The following is a 23,285-nucleotide window of genomic DNA, read 5'->3' as shown; positions in this document are numbered from 1 at the left end:
AGTTAACAAGTATATACAGTAGTAAGTTCGGCCGGGCCGAATCTTAAATACCCACCACCATGAACCAAATATTAGGGTTTCCTTTGAAATTTCAGGAGGGCTTGAGGACATTTCCGGAAGATAAATTTAAAGTTTTCACCTATGAGGACTATATCAGATTCTGGATTTATAAGAACCATTTTTGTTTGAGTTTTAGAGGAATTATTAACATCTCTTGTAAGTGTGCAAGAAAATTATAAAATAACGTCTTGATTTGAAATCTAAAATCTGTAGATTTTCACCCGAGAAGTAAAATTTGGAAATTTTACATTGAGTTTCAAGCAATTTTCATGATCAGTTGGCCTTCAACACCCTCAAGAAGTGAAGTCGGTCTATATGGAGGCATTACCAAATGGACCGATAAAAACTTAATCCGATACACGTTTTTGTGAGCCTAAAATACCAGAATATTTACAATTTCAGGCAAATCAGATAAAAAACTACGCTTTCTAGAAACCCAAGGAGTTAAATCGGGAAATCGTCCTTATGGGGGCTATACTAAAATATGGAGCGATACTCACCGTTTTCGGCACACCTCTTTATGGCCCGGAAATACCTCTAGATCTCCAATTTCAGGCAAATAGAATAAAAACTTCGGATTCTAGAAGCCCAAGAAGTAAAATCGGGAAATCGGTATACCAAAATATGGACCGATGGATAGGTTAGGTTAGGTTATGTGGCAGCCCGATGTATCAGGCTCACTTAGACTATTCAGTCCATTGTGATACCACATTGGTGAACTTCTCTCTTATCACTGAGTGCTGCCCGATTCCATATTAAGCTCAATGACAAGGGACCTCCTTTTTATAGCCGAGTCCGAACGGCGTTCCACATTGTGGTGAAACCACTTAGAGAAGCTTTGAAACCCTCAGAAATGGAGCGATACTCACCGTTTTCGGCACACCTCTTTATGGCCCGGAAATACCTCTAGATCTCCAATTTCAGGCAAATAGAATAAAAACTTCGGATTCTAGAAGCCCAGGAAGTAAAATCGGGAAATCGGTATACCAAAATATGGACCGATGGATAGGTTAGGTTAGGTTATGTGGCAGCCCGATGTATCAGGCTCACTTAGACTATTCAGTCCATTGTGATACCACATTGGTGAACTTCTCTCTTATCACTGAGTGCTGCCCGATTCCATATTAAGCTCAATGACAAGGGACCTCCTTTTTATAGCCGAGTCCGAACGGCGTTCCACATTGTGGTGAAACCACTTAGAGAAGCTTTGAAACCCTCAGAAATGTCACCAGCATTACTGTGGAGGGATAATCCACCGCTGAAAAACTTTTTGGTCGTAGCAGGAATCGAACTCACGACCTTGTGTATGCAAGGCGGGCATGCTAACCATTGCAGCACGGTGGCTCCGAAAATATGGACCGATACTCACCATTTTCGGCGCACCTATTTATGGTCCTAAAATACATCTATTTAGATTTCCAATTTCACGCAAATTGGATAAAACTACGGTTTCTATAAGCCCAAGACCCCAAATCGGGAGGTCGGTTTATATGGGCACCATACCAAAACATGGACCGATGCTCACCATTTTTGGCACACCTCTTTATGGTCATACAATACCTCTAGATTTCAAATTTCAGGCAAATTGGATAAAAACTGCGGTTTCTATAAGCCCAAGAAATAAAATCGGGAGATCGGTCTATATGGGGGCTATACCAAAACATGGACCGATACTCACCATTTTTGGCACACGTGTGTGTGGACCACACACAATACAATACCTCTAGATTTCCAATTTCAGCCAAATTGGATAACAACTACGATTTCTATAAGCCCAAGACCCCAAATCGGGAGGTCGGTTTATATGGGGGCTATATCAAAACCTGGACCGATATAGCCCATCTTCGAACTTGACCTGTCTGCAGACAAAAGACTAGTTTTTGCAAAATTTCAGCACGATTGCTTCATTATTGAAGACTGTAGCGTGATTACAACAGACAGACAGACAGACGGACATCCCTGATCAAGAATATATATACTTTATATGGTCGGAAATCGATATTTCGATGTGTTACAAACGGAATGACAAACTTATTATACCCCCGTCACCATTCTATGGGTGAGTATAAAAAAAGGAAATAAAGTTTTGAAAAACATTCTACAGATATAGAATTTTGAGAAAATTTTCTATAGAAATAAAATTTTGGGGAAATTTTCTATAGAAATGAAATTTTAAGAAATTTTTCTATAGATATAAATTTTTTACAAAATTTTCTTTGGAAAAAAAATTTTGATACAATTTTCTATGGTTAGGTTAGGTTAAAGTGGCAGCCCGATTAAGATTCAGGCTCACTTAGACTATTCAGTCCATTGTGATACCACATTAACTAAAAGTACCTATTACATATGGGCACTTCTAGTTTTAACCGCTGAACCTTCTTGATTATTTTTCTTTGTTGAACCAACCAGATTGTTCCAAAAACATTAGCAGACTGCTTAAGTTAACGTTTTCCAGATCCGCCAGTAATCTGAAGCTATATGCTCCTAAAAGTTGCCTGCGCTTTACACAAAATGCAGGACACTCACACAAGAGGTGTTTAATTGATTCTTTTTCCTCCGCATCATGACAGCTCATACAATATACTTCGCGCCAATAGTTTTTGCAAAATCGCCTATCAGGCAGCGACCCGTTATAGCAGATATCAGGAGTGATATCTCACGTCTCGAGAACATTAGCATATCTAGTGTGCGGTTTAAGTTGAAATGGGGCCATATTTGCTTGGTGTCGTTACAACCCTTGCAATTCTCCCATCGAACATTTGCCATCATAACAGCCTTCTCACGCAGCATTTTCTATTCTATAGAAATAAAAAATTGAGAAAATTTTCTATGGAAGTTAAATTTTGACCTAATTTTCTATCAAAATACAACTATGAGAATATTTTCTTTAGAAATATAATTTTGAGAACATTTTCTATAGAAATAAAATGTTGAGAATTTTTTTCATGGAAATAAAATTTTGACAAAATTTTCTATATAAATAAAATTTTGACAAAATTTACTATAATAATAAAATTTTGACAAAATTTTCTATAAAAGTTAAATTTTGACAAAATTTTCTACAAAAGTTAAAATTTTGACAAAATTTTCTTTAAAAGTTAAATTTCGACAAAATTTTCTATAAATTCAATATTGATTTATATATTTTGATTTTCTTGGTCTCCATTTTTGTAGAAGTAGTAGTGGCTGCAAGCTTGAATTGTTATAATAAAATTCAACCCCTTTACAATTTAAGGGATATTTAAAAATGTCGCTAATAGGAGAGATAAAAATTCATAATATTGCAAATATTGAAATAAACATCTAAAATAAAATAATATAACAAATCTTTGGAAAATATTTTTTTATACTAACAATAAAAATTTAAACAACAAAATGTTTAAAATTGGTAGGTTTTTGCTAAAATATTCTACAAATTGTGGTAGATTAGTTTTGGTACGAGTCAAACCCGTAATTGAAACGCTCGTATTGTTTCAGCTTATGAAAGAAAATTCACTTTTCTTGGCGCCTAAAACTTCCTACAAAAGTTGTATTTAAAATATAGTTTTGGAACCAGAAAATGTTTATTTTATTTATTTATTTATTTTTATACCCTCCACCATACGATGGGGGGTATATTAACTTTGTCATTCCGTTTGTAACACATCGAAATATTGTCTAAGACCCCATAAAGTATATATATTCTGGGTCGTGGTGAAATTCTGAGTCGATCTAAGTATGTCCGTCCGTCCGACCCGATCCGGCTGAAATTTAGTACATGGTGTTAGTATATGGTCCCTAAAAACCATGCAAAAATTGGTCCACATCGGTCCTTTATTATATATAGCCCCCATATAAACCGATCCCCAGATTTGGCTTGAGGAGCCTCTAAGAGAAGCACATTTCATCCGATCCGGCTGAAATTTGCTACATGGTGTTGGTATATGGTCTCTAGCAACCATGCAAAAATTGGTCCACATCGGTCCTTTATTATATATAGCCCCCATATAAACCGATCCCTAGATTTGGATTGCGGAGCCTCTAAGAGAAGCATATTTCATCCGATACGGTTGAAATTTGGAACATGATGTTAGTATATGGTCTCTACCAACCGTGCAAACTTTGGTTCACATCGGTCCATAATTATATATAGCCTTCAAATAAACCGATCCCCAAATTTGACCTCCGGAGCCTCATGGAAGAGTAAAATTCATCCGATTCGGTTGAAATTTGGTACGTGATGTTAGTATATGGTCTCTGCCAACCCTGCAGGAATTGGTCCCTATCGGTCCATAATTATATATAGCCCCCATATAAACCGCCTTTAAATTTTACCTCCGGAGCCTCTTGGAGGAGTAACATTCATCCGATCCGGTTCAAATGTGGAACATGGTGTGAGTATATGGTCTCTAACATCCATGCAAAAATTGGTCCACATCGGTTCACAATTATATATAGCCCCCATATAAACCGATCCCAAGATTTGGCTTGCGGACCCTCTAAGAGAAGCATATTTCATCCGATCCGGTTGAAATTTGGAACATGATGTTAATATATGGTCTCTACCAACCGTGCCAGAATTGGTCCATATCGGTCCATAATTATATATAGCTCCCATATAAACCGTTCTCCAGATTTGACCTCCGGAGCCTCTTGGAGGAGCAAAATTCATCCGATCCGGTTCAAATTTGGAACGTGGTGTTAGTATCTGGCCGCTACCAACCATACCAAAATTGGTCCATATCGGTCTGTAGTTTTGTATAGCCGATCTCCAATCACACAAAAATTGGTGCATATAGGTTCATAATCATGGTTGCCACTCGAGCCAAAATAATCTACCAAAATTTTATTTCTATAGAAAATTTTGTCAAAATTTTATTTCTATAGAACATTTTGTTAAAATTTTATTTCAATAGAAAATTTTGTTAAAATTTCATTTCTATAGAAAATTTTGGCATTTTATTTCTATAGAAAATTTTGTTAAAATTTTATTTCTGTAGAACATTTTGTCAAAATTTTATTTCTATAGAAAATTTTGTCAAACTGAATTATATACGTATTTAATCGCTTCGGCCTGGCCGAACTTACGGCCGTATATACTTGTTTTTTTATTTCATTTATTTATTGATAATTAACATAAGCTTGTGTTTAATAGATTACATGATCAACAAATTTAAAGATATTGGTCTTAGCTACTTTATAAGATGAATGTTTGCAAAGGAGTTTGATATTACAATCTTTATTTTTTAAATGAATCAATGAACGGAGGAAGTGCAAGAAAACCTTACAAAAATCTAGCAAATATTACTCTCAATAAAAAATATTGAAATATATGAAGTTTTGTGAATAGATAAAAATTAAAAATGCAAATTTAATGAAAATTGTATGAAAAATGCTAAATTAACATTTTGCGGCAAAATTTTAAAAATGAATGCCAAGTTTAGCAGCTAAATGCTAAGAATCAATATTCAAAATTTATATTTTATGGTAAAATTGTTTTGCTCCAAGTGACTTGATTGAAGGTTTACTATATTTATATGTATGCAACGAATTCGGTATCAACCAGAGATGGTCTGTCGTAAACTGTAAGGTATTTGACATACATTTACGACGTATTTTACCATACGTCAAAAACGTCGTAAACCTTCGTAAAATACTTAGTTTTTGACAATATACGAATTGCTATTGAGAACTTTTTTTAGAACCGTGTATTTCGTACGGTTTTTTTTTTTAATTTTTGTATTTATGAATGACTTTTCATTATAAAAAAGAAAATGCTAACCTTCGTAAAATACTTACTTTTTGACAAAAATATATTTTTTTTGTACAGTACGTTTATTAGAACCATTTATGTCTTACTTGATTTGAGAATGATTATTAATAAAATTAAATATGCGTGGTTGGTATTTTGCATGCCCACATGTTGTACCTAAATCCGATTTGTGCCACAACAATGAAAACGAGTTGCATTCAAAAGTTTAGGCCAGCGAATCGTGCAAATTTTGTTTGAATAAAAATTTCAAAATATTATTATAAAAAATCTAAAATACTTCAATATGACGTTTTCATGGCTTAGGATACTAAAAATAGTTTTTGAAATCAAATCTAAGGGTCCTATAGGCGTTTTTGACAGTTACTACGTTTTTTACCTTTTATACAGGTATATGACGTTTTCGACGTTTACAACTTTTTGACAGTAGAAAACACAAAAAATTGCTACTTGGACCATCTCTGGTATCAACTAATTCCCATTCCCTTGACAAAAGTTAAATTCAGGCGTTGACATTAACAATTGTCACACCTTTATTGTCGTGGTGAAAAATAATCAAACAAAGGATACAACCTGTGACACGTACGCACAGTGAGAACCACTAAAAAGCCTTTTATTGTAAAAACCATAGCATACATTTGGGGGCTGTTCATCGGTGTAGGTTAATGTGTTTGTCTGTTTGCCGAAGGGGGATGGGTGGAGGGGTTAAATGAATTGTGTGAATATTTTTCACGTCAACATATTTCTGATACATAGCTGTATTGTATTGTGTTGTGCTACAAACGAAAAAAAAAACATTTCATCATTTTTTTATATTATTTATTTGTTATTTTTAAAACGCGTGTCTGACACACAGCACGACACAAAACGCAATTTTTTTTGGAGGCAATTGTTTATCTGTTTATTTGCCGAAAAAACACGCATTCAGCGAGAGGAAATCGAGGTGAAATTTGTTTGCCACGATGACAGTAAGGCGGAAATGAAATTAACCCCCGTAACAGAGCGAATAAACACACACACACGCGTATGAATGTGTACGTCACGCATGCATGCAGTGCGAATATGAGAGAATGGATGTTGATGAGTGCAGAAGAAAACACACAAACCCACGCTCACATGTATTATAAGTTTTCTCATATCCATATCCACAGAAGAGTCCATAAATGTTTGACAAAATATGGTTTTATGTTGGCTATTAATAATATTTTTCATCACAAAATTCTTGTTTTTTTCTTTTGCTCTCAAAATCGCTTAAAAATGTAAATTAGTAAATCACAAGGACTTATGACTAGGAAAAATAAAGAAACCTTTCGAAAAAAATTCCATACACAAAACTGAATTTCTTTTCAACTGCACCGCTCGTTTCACATATATGTGATGAAGGACAAATATTTATTTTTCTTTTGTCAGCAAAATAAGAAACCGATGACTTTTTACTTTCCGCATGGCCTTTTTTTGTCATGATAATCATTTTTAATATTGCCTTACCCGTAACACAAAGCAACTCATCGTAAAAAATTCTGGGCATTCATATGACAATAGATTTAGATTTCTGTAAAATATGATTTTCGAAAAAAAAAAAAATGAATAACCTGGTTTTTATTTTTATGGAGATGCGAATGTTGGGCAAGTATCTAATAACAGACACACTATGTAATATTGATAAGAATTCATCCCTTAACCTACCCTTAAATAATGATAAATACAAATCGGTTTTTGTTAAAAGAAACATATACAATTTAAAATTTTGCGGAAGATTTTGAATTACTTTGTATAGAGCACAGTGGTTGACTTGAAGTTTAGTACAATGGTACTTCAACATCATCATTTATTCCAAAACAGGCAGAAGAAGAAACAAGTATATACGGCCGTAAGTTCGGCCAGGCCGAATCTTATGTACCCTCCAACATGGATTGCGTAAAAACTTCTACGAAAGACTGTCATCCACAATCGAATTACTTGGGTTGTGGTATCTTAAAACTTCTTAACGTCGTTTTCTAAATTGTGAGTTAGTCCATACGTGATAGAGAGCCAGAATTGAAATATGGGGGTCGCTTATATGAGGGCTATATACAATTATGAACTTAATATGGACCAATTTTTGTGTGATTGGGGATCGATTTATCTGAGGGCTATATATAACCATAGACCGATATGGACCTAGTTAGGCATGGTTGTTAACGGCCATATACTAGCACAATGTACGAAATTTCAACTGACTCGGATGAGGCTCCAAGAGGCTCCAAAACCAAATCTCGGGATCGGTTTATGTGGGGCCTATATATGATTATGGACTGATATGGACCACTTTTGGCATGTTTGTTAGATAACATATACTACCACCACGTACCAAATTTCAACCAGATCGGATGAATTTTGATTCTCCAAAAGGCACCAGAGGTCAAATCTAGGGATCGTTTTATATGGGGGCTATATATAATTATGGACTGATATGAACCAATTTTTGCATGGTTGTTGGATACCATATACTAACATCACGTACCAAATTTCAACCGAAACGGATGAATTTTGCTTTTCTAAGGGGCCCCGGAGCTCAAATCTGGGGATCGGTTTATATGGGGCCTATACATAATTATTGACCGATTTCGACCCATTTTTGCATGGGTGTTTGAGGCGATATATTAACACCACGTACCAAATTTCAAATGAATCAGATGAATTTTGGCCTTCCAAGAGGCTCCGGAGGTCACATCTGGTGATCGGTTTATATGGGGTCTATATATAATCATGGACCGATGTGGACCATTTGTTGCATGGTCATTAGAGACCATATACTAAAACCATGTACCAAATTTCAGCCGGATCTGATGAAATTTGCTTCTCTTACAGGCTCTGCAAGCCAAATCGGGGGATCGGTTTATATTAGGGCTATATATAATTATTGACCGATTTGGACCAATTTTTGCATAGCTGTTAGAGACCATTTACTTACACCCTGTACCAAATTTCAGCCGGATCAGATGAAATTTGCTTCTCTTACCGCAAGCCAAATCGGGGGATCGGTTTATATGGGGGCTATATATAATTATGGACCGATGTGGACCATTTTTTTGCATGGTCATTAGAGACCATATACTAACACCATGTACCAAATTTCACCCGGATCTGATGAAATTTGCTTCTCTTAGAGGCTCTGCAAGCCAAATCGGGGGATCCGTTTATAAGGGGGCTATATATAATTATTGACCGATGTGGATCAATTTTTGTAAATCTGTTAGAGACCACTTACTTACAATTTCAGACGGATGAGATGAAATTTGCTTCTCTTAGAGTCCCCGCAAGCCAAATTTGGGGGTCCATTTATATGGGGGCTATACGTAAAAGTATACCGATATGGCCCATTTGCAATACTATCCGACCTACATCAATAACAACTACTTGTGCCAAGTTTCAAGTCGATAGCTTGTTTCGCTCGGAAGTTAGCGCGATTTCAACAGACGGACGGATGGACATGCTCAGATGGACTCAGAATTTCACCACGACCCAGAATATATATATATACCTTATGGGGTCTTAGAGCAATATTTCGATGTGTTACAAACGGAATGAGAAAGTTAATATACCCCCATTCTGTGGTGGAGGGTAAAAAAGGCCGATTGAATACGTAAATAATTCAGTTTGACAAAATTTTGTATAGAAACAAAATTTTGACAAAACTTTATATAGAAATAAAATTTTGACAAAATTTACTATAGCAATAAAATTTAACAAAATTTTCTATTGAAATAAAATATTGACAAAATGTTGTAAAGTAATAAAATTTTTACAAAATTTGTATAGTAATAAAATTTTGGCAAAATTTTCTGTAGTAATAAAATGTTGACAAAATTTTCTATAGAAATAAAATTTTGACCAAATTTTTTATAGAAATAAAATTTTGACCAAATTTTCTATAGAAATAAAATATTGACAAAATTTTGTATAGTAATAAAATTTTTAAAAAAATTTGTATAGTAATACAATTTTGACAAAATTTTCTATAGTAATAAAATTTTGACAAAATTTTTTGTAGATTATTTTTGGGGATCGGCTGTATATACTACAGACCGATATGGACCAATTGTGGCATGGTTGTTAGCGGCCATATACTAGCGGATGGGGTGAATTTTGCCCTTCCAAGGGGCTCCGGAGGTCAAATCTTTGAATATACTAACACAATGTACCAAATTTCAACCGGATCGGATTTTTTCTCCTCCAAGAGGCTCCGCAAGCCAAATCTGAGCGTCGGTTTATATGGGGGCTATACGTAAAAGTGTACCATAAAAGTGGGCCATATCGGACCCATTTGCAATATCATCTGACCTACATCAATAACAACTACTTGTGCCAAGTTTCAAGGCGATAGCTTGTTGCGTTCGGAAGTTAGCGTGATTTCAACAGACGGACGTATGGACATGCTTAGATCGACTCAGAATTTCACCACGAACCAGAATGTGTTACCAACGGAGGAGGGTATAAAAATGTATTGAAGAATACATCGAAATTCTTCTGTATAAATTATGAAAACTCAAATCCGAATATTATCAAGACCTTGTAATAAGCGTCCACTCTTAAATGTCTTCACACCACTGTGTACACATTATCTGTGTAGCTTGACTATTAATTCACATACATATGTTAAATGCCAATAAATTTTCAAATATTGTTCATGTGTGCAAAATGCGAGGACGACATGAGTTCTCTGGAGGTGGTGATATGAGTTCAAGTATGCATGTGCAAAAAATTGAGAATATCTTTTTTTTTCCAGATTTAAAGTCTTATAGTACATCATAAAATACCAATAAAGAGAAGGAATTTCCCTGATACTCAGGGATACCAGTCTGTGCGTGTGTGTAAGTGAATGGATGAGTGTATAATAAATTGTGTGCCATTGTAATGAATGCCAGAGACCGCACTTATCAGCGATTATGAATGAAAAGAACAATGCACACACACCACACTCGTATCGAAGATGAAAAGAAGCGAAACGAAATATAATTTTCAAACAGGATAATGACAAACACTCATCCGGAAAAGGAGGAGAAGTTTTTATATAATAATAAGTTTGCAAAAAAGAAATTCTGCAGCCCATAAAAAGTAGATAGAAATATCTACTGTAACAACGACAATTATTGAGGAGAATTCGGGGAGGGATATATCCCATACGAAATGAATAGCTACTTGAATATGTTTAGATAGGATTATATTCGAGAAATGTTAGATTAAATTCCGTGTATCCAATTCATCGCTTACTGATGAAATGATTTAGCGACTCTATCTTAAAATTAAATTGCACTGTTTTAATTTAGGTATAACAATGGAAAAATTCAACATTTCGATTTATGTCAAGTTTGCAAAAATTGTCTTTTAAACATTTTGGGGAAATTGAATTTTGGGGAAAAATAAGCTTTTCATTTTACGACTTTCGTATATACCTACTTTAAAACGAACAAAGTTGTTTAAAATATTATCTCTCATAAATTAAAAAATAAAACATACCTACGTACAGATCGAATCTTAAATTACATCCACCATAGAATGTTCTACGAAAGTATGTCGTCCACAATCGAATTATAGGGATTGCGGTAACTGTTTCCGATGGCAAGGAATACGAAATTGTAAGTTAGTCCATGTGGAGTCTATATTCGACAAAATAAGGCAGATAAAATACCTTTACAATGCAACTCAGTTCTTGATCGGTTTATATACGTAGTGGAGTCTATAACTAATTGTGAACCGATATGAACCAATTCGTGCACCAGAAGAAATTTGTACCGCAAAGAGGGTCCAGGCTCCAAATTTGAGGATCGGCATAAATGGGGAATATAACAGGTTGGCTGATAAGTCCTCGGTCTGACACATTGATGGCGTCGCTGGTATTATTATTTTTATATAGTACCAACCTTCAAATGATTTGTGTCAAAATTTGACGTCTGTAAGTCAATTAGTTTTGTGAGATAGAACGTCTTTTGTGAAGCAACTTTTGTTATTGTGAAAAAATGAAAAAAAAAAGGAATTTCGTGTTTTGATAAAATACTGTTTTCTGAAAGGAAAAAATACGGTGGAAGCAAAAACTTGGCTTGATAATGAGTTTCCGGACTCTGCCCCAGGGAAATCAACAATAATTGATTGGTATGCAAAATTCAAGCGTGGTGAAATGAGCACGGAGGACGGTGAACGCAGTGGACGCCCGAAAGAGGTGGTTACCGACGAAAACATAAAAAAATCCACAAAATGATTTTGAATGACCGTAAAATGAAGTTGATCGAGATAGCAGAGGAACGTGTTGGTCATATCCTTCATCAATATTTGTATATGCTGATGGGTGCCGCGCGAGCTCACATTTGACCAAAACCAACAACTAGTTGATGATTCTGAGCGGTGTTTGCAGCTGTTAACTCGTAATACACCCGATTTTTTCCGTCGATATGATGAAACATGGCTCCATCACTACACTTCTGAGTCCAATCGACTCTCCGAAGCGTGGAAAGACTCAAAAGTTCGCTGGCAAAGTAATGGCCTCTGTTTTTTGGGATGCGCATGGAATAATTTTTATTGATTATCTTGAGAAGGGAAAAACCATCAACGGTGACTATTATATGGCGTTATTGGAGCGTTAGAAGGTCGAAATTGCGGCAAAACGGTCCCATATGAAGAAGAAAAAAGTGTTGTTCCACCAAGACAACGCACCGTGCCATAATTCATTGAGAACGATGGCAAGAATTCATGAATTGGGCTTCGAATTGCTTCCCCACCCACCGTATTCTCCAGATCTGGCCCCCAGCGACTTTTTCTTGTTCTCAGACCACAAAAGGATGCTCACAGGGAAAAACAATTGGCTGCAATGAAGAGGTGATCGCCGAAACTGAGGCCTATTTTGAGGCAAAACCGAAGGAGTACTACCATGGTAGTATGGTATCAAAAAATTGGAAGGTCGTTATAATCGTTGTATCGCTCTTGAAGGGAACTATGTTGAATAATAAAAACGAATTTTGACAAAAATGTGTTTTTCTTTGTTAGACCGGGGACTTATCAGCCAACCTGTTATATGGATACTTACACTGAAAAAAATATTGTCGTGAGGTCAAAGATTTCATGTCTTTCAAATACGAATACAAATTTTGCTTAGCATAGAAGACGCATTTCTCTAAAAAAAATTGTTTTCCTTGTCCAAAAGTCGATAAACTTTTCAATGAAGTCGTATTGTCCTTATAATTAAGTGATTTGACTTAAAAATTGGTATCTTAACATGAAAGAAAAAATTTATAGGCTAAGGTCAACTTGACTTTAATAATTCAGAAAAATTCTTTAAATTTAATGAAATTGTCTTTAAATTTGTTGTCTTTTTGCATCTTGACTACAAAGCAAAAAATCGTTCAAATATAGGACATGTTTTTCAAAACTTTATTTTAAAGAAGTTGTTTACTTCAAACATAGCATAATTTCTACTGGAAGTCGAGTCCTAATTTGGAAAATAAAGTTGCCGTTAACTCGTTTTTAAAGGACTTTGATATCATATGAAGAAAAAATACTGAGAAAGCGAAAAATTAAAATTTGCTTCCTAGAAGCAAGTACACAAAACCTAAATTTAAAAGAGAATTGTGTCTTAAAAGTATCCTTACTTGTATTCTCCGCTTCTTTGGCTCGGAATCAATACCAAATTTTTTAAAGTAAAGACAAAATCTTTGGAACCGAGTATGCTTTTTTTTCAGTGTATGGACCGTTTTCCGTGTTGATTAGAGATACTGACATCAGGTATCAAAATTTCAACCGTATCGAATAAAATTTACACCTCCAGGAAGATCAGGAAATCAAATCTGGGGATCAGATTTGATTTCCGGATCTATTTTACCATGGTTGTGGATCTATTTTACCATGGTTGTTAGTGGGGCATCTATTGACACCATGCACTAAATTTCAAGCTGATCAGATAAAATTTGCTCCTCCAAGAGCATCCGCAAACCAAATCTGACGGGGTATTTATTATTACGGACAGATAACATATAGACCAATTTTTGCATGGTTGTTACAAGACATATGCTAATACTGTGCTCGAAATATGAACAGGATCGGATAGCAAGAGGCTCCGCAATACTTAATCTTGGGGTTATACCTAAAATATGGTCCTATATGGCCCATTTACAATACCATTTGACCTACAGCAATAACAACTACTTGTGTCAAGTTTCCAGTTCAAAGCATGTTTCATTTGGAAGTTAGTGTGATTTCAATAGACGGACGGACAGCCGGAGGGACACCGCTAGATCGAGTCAAAATTTCACCACAAACGGAATGACAAATCTAATATACCCCCTATCTTTCTAACAAAAAAAAAGTAAAAACAATTTAGAAATTTGAATCAATTCTCAGGCCAAAAATTTGAAAATACCCATATTTGATAATCAATATACTCTCATACAAACGATATGAACTTTCAAAAATAGAGAAACCCAAATTGATTCGAATTCGAGTGACTGCTTTTCAGTCGACTGGGTTTTCGTTCGACATACAGAAACAGGGTATCAAACTGAAAAGACAATTCTGTATGTATCTTTACTTGAATTCTTCCCTCCTTGGCCTCGGAATTAATACCAAAATCATTAGTGTAAAATCTTTAGATCCGGGCAAGCTTTATTTGCAGTGCGCACTATCACGTTTGTATTGCATCACGTTTAACATTATTTCTGAATGTAATAGCACAAAATTCTGTAGGCTTGTAAACAATAAAATTAACCGTCACTGAAATAAATCTGTCAGCTGTCAGACGAGTGCTTTAGAAATGATAGCAACATAATGTTGGATGCAATACATACCAGTCGCACTGTATATCAGCCAGAAGGAGGTTCCCCATTTCGCACAGATATTGAAACTAAATGCTCCATTGTCCATTGTGTCCTCTCTATATTAAATTTAAATTAAAGATGGAAATGAGGAGGACACCCTTCCAGTTTTAATGAACGTATTCCACTACTTGCATCATGTACCGAATTTTAACCGGATCGACTGAAATTTACCCCTCCAAGAGGTTCCAGAGGTCAAGTCTGAGGATCGGTTTATATGGGGGCTACATATAATTACGGACCGATATGAACCAATTTTTGCATGGTTCTTAGACACCATATACTAACACCACACTGAAAAAAAAAACATGTCCGGTTCACAAAGATTTTAAATTTGGGTTTGGCGTACTTTATTCTAGGAAACAAATTTTGATTCGTACGTTTTTTGCCCTTGTCTTCATATGCCACAGAAATCCATCATAAAACTGTTAACGAAAATTCAGAATCAACTTCACGTAGAAATATGAACAATTTTTGCATGGTTTTATACTAACATCACGTAGTAAATTTCAACTGGATTTTAAAAAAATCCCAATGTCACATTTGCCTTAGTGTTTTGAGAAATTTTCAACCGCCTCCTGGAAGAGGCTCCGTAAAGCAAATATGGGGATCGGCTCAGAATTTCACCACGACCGATAATATATATACTTTATGGGGTCTGTGACCAAAAGGTTTTCCATGCACTACACACGGGATGGCCAAGATTTACTAACGCCTACAAGATATATCAACTTTGCCATATAAAAGGTTTTCATTTGATATGAAAAAGTTTCATTGGGTTGAAAAAAGTCTCATTGTAACTGAAAAAAAAAATCGTTTGAAGTGAAACTTCTTTAAATTTGCATTGAAATCTTTTGATATTTACCATAATTAGCATTGTTTTATAGTAACATCACGTACCAAATTTCAAAATCGAAATAAAATTTGCTCTATAAAAAAGCTCCGCAACCCATTTGCCTCAGTTGGTAGAATTCAACCAAAAAATGTAGTTTTTTTACTGTTTCGTAGATTGGTACAATTCTTGTTGTTTTGATAGATTTCGCAAAATATTCCTATCCAACTCAGAGGTAGTTCAAGTTTGTATAGAAATAAAATGTTGAGAAATTTTTGTATAAAAATGAAGTTTCAACAATTTTTTCTATTTCTAAAATTTTGGCACAATTTTCTAAAAAAAAATTTTTTGCAAAATTTCCTATAGAAATTAAATTTTGGCAAAATTTTCGATAGAAATAAAATTTTGGCAAAATTTTCTACATAAATAAAATTTTGGCAAAATTTTCTGCATAAATAAAAGTTTGGCAAAATTTTCTGCATAAATAAAATTTTGGCAAAATTTTCTAGAGGTTTAAAATTTTGGTAAAATTTTCTAGAGAAATTTTGATATAAAATAGAAGTTTTTTATACCCTCCACCATAGGATGGGGGTATATTAACTTTGTCATTCCGTTTGTAACACATCGAAACATTGCTCTAAGACCCCATAAAGTATATATATTCTGGGTCGTGGTGAAATTCTGAATCGATCTGAGCATGTCCGTCCATCTGTTGAAATCACGCTAACTTCCGAACGAAACAAGCTATCAACTTGAAACTCGTATGGTATTGCAAGTGGACCATATCGGACCAATTTTACTTATAGCCCCCATATAAACGGACCTCCAAATTTGGATTGCAGACCCTCTAAGAGAAGCAAATTTTATCCGATCCGGCTGAAATTTGGTACATGGTGTAAGTATATGGTCTCTAACAACCATGCAAAAATTGGTTCACATCGGTCCATAATTATATACAGCCCCCATATAAACCGATCCCCAGATTTGGCTTGAGCAGGCTCTAAGCGAAGAAAATATCATCCGATCCGGCTGATATTTGGTACATGGTGTAAGTATATGGTCTCTAACATCTATGCAAAAATTGGTTCACATCGGTCAATAAATATATACAGCCCCATATAAACCGATCCCCCGATTTGGCTTGCGAGGCCTCTAAGAGAAGCAGATTTCATCCGATCCGGCTGAAATTTGGTACATGGTGTTAGTATATGATCTCTAACAACCATGCAAAAATTGATCCACATCTGTAAATAATTATATATTGCGCCCATATAAACCGATCCCCCGATTGGGCTTGCGAGGCCGCTAAGACAAGCAAATTTCATCCGATCCGGCTGAAATTTGGTACTGGTCTCGAACAACCATACAAAAATTGGTCAATATCGGTCCATAGTTATATATAGCCCCCATACAAACCGATCACCAGATTTGACCTCCGGAGCCTCTTGGAAGACTAAAATTTATCTGATTCAGTTGAAATTTGGTACGTACACACAAAAAAATATTTTTCTGATTCAATCACGAAATTAATTGATCCAATTAATTTTTTAATTGAAATGTCTTCAATCACGAAAATGATAGTATCAATCACAGTTTTAATTGGGCATAGAAAAAATCCTTGATTAAAAAATTAATTGATGTCATTAGCAATATTCAATTAATATTTTAATTGATTCAATTAAAAATTTAATTGATTTTGAATGCAAACCCCAATTAATTTTTTATTTAAAAAGGTAACTATTTTCAACTACTTTCTGAATTGGCTTAGAGTTTTTATTTTGATTAAGAAATGTTCATCCCTTTTTTAACTGACTTACGGCCATTTTCATGTAGCTCCGTTAGGCTTTAACTGTCAGTTAACAGAAAGTAAATTACAAATATCTTTTCTCCAGTTAACTTTAACTGAAAAATTTCTAGCAGTTAAGCTCCTAACTGGCATATAGAATGTATAGACAAGATGACAGATATGTCCATAGATCGGTTCAAAAATTAGTTAGCTAACGTAGCACTAACGGAGCTTCATGAAAATGGGGTTAGTCTTCTAAATTTGATTAAAAAGTTAATTCCATCAATTAATTTTTTAATTAAAAATTTTAAAATTTTCAATCATTGACTTAATTAACCTAATGTTTCTACCTTGATTAAAAAGTTAATTGTATCAATTAATTTATTAATTAAAAAAACATTTAACTTCAATTAACTTTTTAATTGGAAATATTCTTGTGATATTTTTTTCTGTGTATGGCCTCAAACTCCCATGAAAAAATTGGGCGAAATCGCTCCATAATTATATATAGGCCTCATATAAACCGATCCCCAGAGCCCCTTGGAGGAGGAAAATTCTTCCCATTCGGTTGAAATTTGGTACGTGATGTTAGTATATGGTTTCAAACAACCATGCAGGAATTGGTTCCTATCAGTCCATAATTATAGATAGCTCCCATATAAACCGATCCCCAGATTTGACCTCCGGTGCCTTTTGGAGAAGGAAATTTCATCCGATCTGGTTGAAATTTAGTACGTGGTAGTAGTATATGATATTTAACAACCATGTGATTTGAAATTTTTGGATGACAGTCTTTCGTAGAAGTTTCTATGCAATCCATGGTGGAGGGTACATAAGATTCGGCCTGGCCGAACTTACGGCCATATATACTTGTTTTTACTGTTTTGCAGATTGGAAGAATTCTTGCTGTTTTGGTAGATTTCGCAAAATATTCCTCTCCAACTAAGAGGTAGTTCAAGTTTGTATAGAAATAAAATGTTCAGAACATTTTTTATAAAAATGAAGTTTTAACAATTTGTTCTACTTCTAAATTTTTGGCACAATTTTCTATAAATAAATTTTTTGGAAAATTTTCTATAGAAATTAAATTTTAGCAAAATTTTCGATAGAAATAAAATGTTGGCAAAATTTTCTACATAAATAAAATTTTGACAAAGATTGTATACCCCCCATCCTATAGTGGATGGTATCAAAAAGAGGGACATGGGGAGGACCCTCACCCTTACTTAACTCACTTAATACAAAAATATTTAGGAGAAATCCTCTGTAGTCACTCAAAACGAAAAACTTTCGGTGTTTGTTTTTTGAAATCGACCATACATAAAAGTACGAAGTAAATAATTTTCACCCTACGTTCACTCACAATTTCCGATAACGTTTTTCACTGCATTGGAATTTTCTTAACAACCATTGAGAACCATCGGTGTTGATCTTTTGAAATATATAATAACTTCTTATCGCTCTTAAATCGTCGTTATATTACTCCTTGAAATTATCATTAAGCAAGGCTGGTCTCCTTAGATCCCTGTTGCCATTTTGTCTTGATCTCAGCAAATGTTAACTTCTTAACATCTAACCTTTCTGAGCACTGTGCACGCGTCTTATCCTTCGTGTGTCGAATGACATTCTAAAGCTAATCTTTATGATGTTCTGCTTCAATATGTTTTTATGTTTTTTTTTTCTCAAATTTTTAAATTATAGAAATTGTTAACAAACGTCGAGACTTTCCTTATGCATTGCCAGTACCCATTTCGATATGGATGAATAACAGAAGCTCTACTACTGCCTTCTCTCCAACCCACCCCAAGAATAAGGATTCAAATAAAAGGAAAAAACATATGATTTTTATACCCTCCACCATAGGATGGGGGTATATTAACTTTGTCATTCCGTTTGTAACACATCGAAATATTGCTCTAAGACCCCATAAAGTATATATATTCTGCGTCGTGGTGAAATTCTGAGTTGATCTAAGCATTTCCGTCCGTCTGTCCGGCTGTCCGTCCGTCTGTGGAAATCACGCTAACTTCCGAACGAAACTAGCTATCGACTTGAAACTTGGCACAAGTAGTTGTTATTGATGTAGGTCGGATGGTATTGAAAATGGGCCATATCGGCCCACGTTTACGTATAGCCCCCATATAAACCGATCCCCAAATTTGGCTTGCGGAGCCTTCCGGAGCAGCAAAATTCATCCGATCCGGTTGAAATTTGGTACGTGGTCTAAATATACGGTCTCTAACAACCATGCAAAAATTGGTCCATATCGGTCCATAAATATATATAGCTCCCATATAAACCTATCCCCAGATTTGACCTCCGGAGCCTCTTGGAGGAGCAAACTTCATCCTACCCGATTGAAATTTGGTACGTGGTGTTAGTATATGGTCTCTAACAACCATGCAAAAACTGGTCCATATCGGTCCATAATTATATATAGCTCCCATATAAACCGATCCCCAGATTTGACCTCCGGAGCCTCTTGGAGGGGCAAAATTCATCCGATCCGTTTGAAATTTGGTACCTGATGTTAGTATACGGTCTCTAACAAGCATCCAAAAATTGGTCCATATCGGTCCATAATTATATATAGCTCCCATATAAACCGATCCCCAGATTTGAACTCTGGAGCCTCTTGGATGAGCAAAATTCACCCGATCCAATTGAAATTTAGTACGTGGTGTAAGTATATGGTCTCTAGCAACCATACAAAAATTGGTCCATATCGGTCCATAATTATATATAGCTCCCATATAAACCGATCCCCAGATTTGAACTCTGGAGCCTCTTGGATGAGCAAAATTCATCCGATCCAATTGAAATTTAGTACGTGGTGTTAGTATATGGTCTCTAACAACCATGCAAAAATTGGTCCATATCGGTCCATAATTATATATAGCCCCCATATAAACCGATCCCCAGATTTGACCTCCGGAGCCTCTTGGAGGGGCAAAATTCATCCGATCCGGTTGAAATTTGGTACCTGATGTTAGTATACGGTCTCTAACAACCATGCAAAAATTGGTCTATATCGGTCCATAAATATATATAGCTCCCATATAAACCTATCCCCAGATTTGACCTCCGGAGCCTCTTGGAGGAGCAAACTTTATCCTACCCGATTGAAATTTGGTACGTGGTGTTAGTATATGGTCTCTAACAACCATGCAAAAACTGGTCCATATCGGTCCATAATTATATATAGCTCCCATATAAACCGATCCCCAGATTTGACCTCCGGAGCCTCTTGGAGGGGCAAAATTCATCCGATCCGTTTGAAATTGGGTACCCGATGTTAGTATACGGTCTCTAACAAGCATGCAAAAATTGGTCCATATCGGTCCATAATTATATATAGCTCCCATATAAACCGATCCCCAGACTTGAACTCTGGAGCCTCTTGGATGAGCAAAATTCATCCGATCCAATTGAAATTTAGTACGTGGTGTTAGTATATGGTCTCTAACAACCATGCAAAAATTGGTCCATATCGGTCCATAATTATATATAGCTCCCATATAAACCGATCTCCAGATTTGACCTCCGGAGCCTCTTGGAGGAGCAAAAGTCATCCGATGCGGTTAGGTTAGGTTGTTAGGTTAGGTTATGTGGTAGCCCGATGTATCAGGCTCACTTAGACTATTCAGTCCATTGTGATACCACAGTGGTGAACTTCTCTCTTATCACTGAGTGCTGCCCGATTCCATGTTAAGCTCAATGACAAGGGACCTCCTTTTTATAGCCGAGTCCGAACGGCGTTCCACATTGCAGTGAAACCACTTAGAGAAGCTTTGAAACCTCAGAAATGTCACCAGCATTACTGAGGTGGGATAATCCACCGCTGAAAAACGTTTTGGTGTTTGGTCGTAGCAGGAATCGAACCCACGACATTGTGTATGCAAGGCGGGCATGCTAACCATTGCACCACGGTGGCTCCCTTGCGGTTGAAATTTGGTACATTTCGTTAGTATATGGCCTCTAACAGCCATGTAAAAATTGTCAAATTTTATTACTATAGAAAGTTTTGTCAAAATTTCATTTCTATAGAAAGTTTTGTAAAAAGTTTATTTCTATAGCAATGTTTGTCAACATTTTATTTCCATAGAAAATTTTGTCAAAATTTTATTTCTATAGAAAATTTTGTAACAAATTTATTTCTGTAGAAAATTTTGTAACAAATTTATTTCTGTAGAAAATTTTGTCAACATTTTATTTCTATAGAAAATTTTGTCAACATTTTATTTCTATAGAAAATTTTGTCAAAAGTTTATTACTATAGAAAATTTTGTCAACATTTTACTTTCATAGAAAATTTTGTCAACATTTTATTTCGATAGAAAATTTTGTCAAGTTTTTATTTCTATAGAAAATTTTGTCAAAATTTTATTTCTATAGAAAATTTTGTCAAACTGAATTATATACGTATTTAATCGGCCTTTTTTTTTTTGTTTAATATATACCCCTTATGGACTAACTTACAATTTAGAAGACAGTGTTAAAAAGTTTTACGATACCTTGCCATCGGCAAGTGTTATCGCAACCCAAGTAATTCGATTGTTGATGACAGCCTTTAGTAGAAGTTCCTACGCAATCCATGGTGGAGGGTACATAAGATTCGGCCTGGCCGAACTTACGGCCGTATATACTTGTTTTTTTTTGGGCTCTGTAACAATTCAGCGTACGTTTCTAGTTTGCTTGATTTCGATTATTATCTTAATACCAGAAGTAATAATTTTTTGATGCAAAAACTAATAAATATGGATTTTTGTTCCATCTCCCCCGTCTGTAAGGTCTTTGCAGCCAAAATAAAGGGAACCGTATCAAAAAAATATTTTTTTTTTCAAATATTTTTATGGTTTTTAATTGAGGATTTGTATGTTTGTATACGAGTGTCATTGATCCTTTAAAATGGAAGGAGGAAATCGACAAAGCAAAAAATTGTTTGAGATGGGGTGGTTTACAATGGCTTTAAAAATCGAAAGTGGAAAATATTAAAAAATCTTGATTTCTTTGCCAATAGATGTGTTCACCAAAGAAGGTGGTTGTTTTTTTGTTTTTTGTTCTAAATCCCTTTTATTTCAAAAACACACATATGATTGTTTCTATAATCGCCTGTGTTTTTTTTTTTTTTTGAGTATCTTCATACGTGGCGATATTAAATTATGGGAATTGGTTATGATAAATTTTTGTTTTTGCCAAGAGTTTACACATACGATTTATGACCAATTGCTTTGATCTTTGAAGTGGCTCTTTAAAAATGGCATTGGGTGTCTTTTTTGCCATGTCGGATTAGATTACACAGTAATATCATAGCAATATATTTTTCTTCTTTATTTGTTTGATTTTCACCGTGGGAGTCTATGTGTTTCATAGATTTACTCATAGAGATAAAAATCAATTTTTCAGTATTAAATGTTTGAAGTTGGGTAGTAGAGTTACAACTCTGCGGTATCAATTGAAATCGAAGGCATTTAATATATTTATGAAATTTTACTTTTATGTGGTGGGAATGAAAGGATGAGATCACAAAGTCACAAATAAATATTGAAACCAGTTTTATGTCATTGCTTGGTTAAGGGAATAATCTGAAAGAAAACATCCGAATTGAATATGATCAGAAATACAACCCAGTAAAAAAATTTGGATGTTCTTCTTTAGGCACACTACTATTCTATTCACAATGGACTGAATAGTCTAAGTGAGCCTGAAATTTAATCGGGCTGCCACTTTAACCTAACCTAACCTAACCTAGGCACAACTTCCAAAAATGTCCTCCCAAAGGTGTTCTTTATTTTAACTACACATGAAATTCATTTGGTTCAATAAAATTTGATTAGAGAAAATTATAACTCGCTTTTTTCATATTTTTAATGGGAAACTTAAAATTTTATTGTTTCAAATGGATTAAAAACGGATTAAAAATTAATAAAAATGCCAAATCCTCTCTAGAAAAATTGCGAATTTTTGAAAATATTTGATGTCAAACGTTCCAGACAAACTTTATAATGCATTAAAAAT

This window comes from Haematobia irritans, chromosome 2 (assembly GCF_050003625.1).
Source record: "Haematobia irritans isolate KBUSLIRL chromosome 2, ASM5000362v1, whole genome shotgun sequence".
Taxonomy (NCBI): Eukaryota; Metazoa; Arthropoda; class Insecta; order Diptera; family Muscidae; genus Haematobia; species Haematobia irritans.
This window is presented reverse-complemented; position numbering follows the sequence as displayed.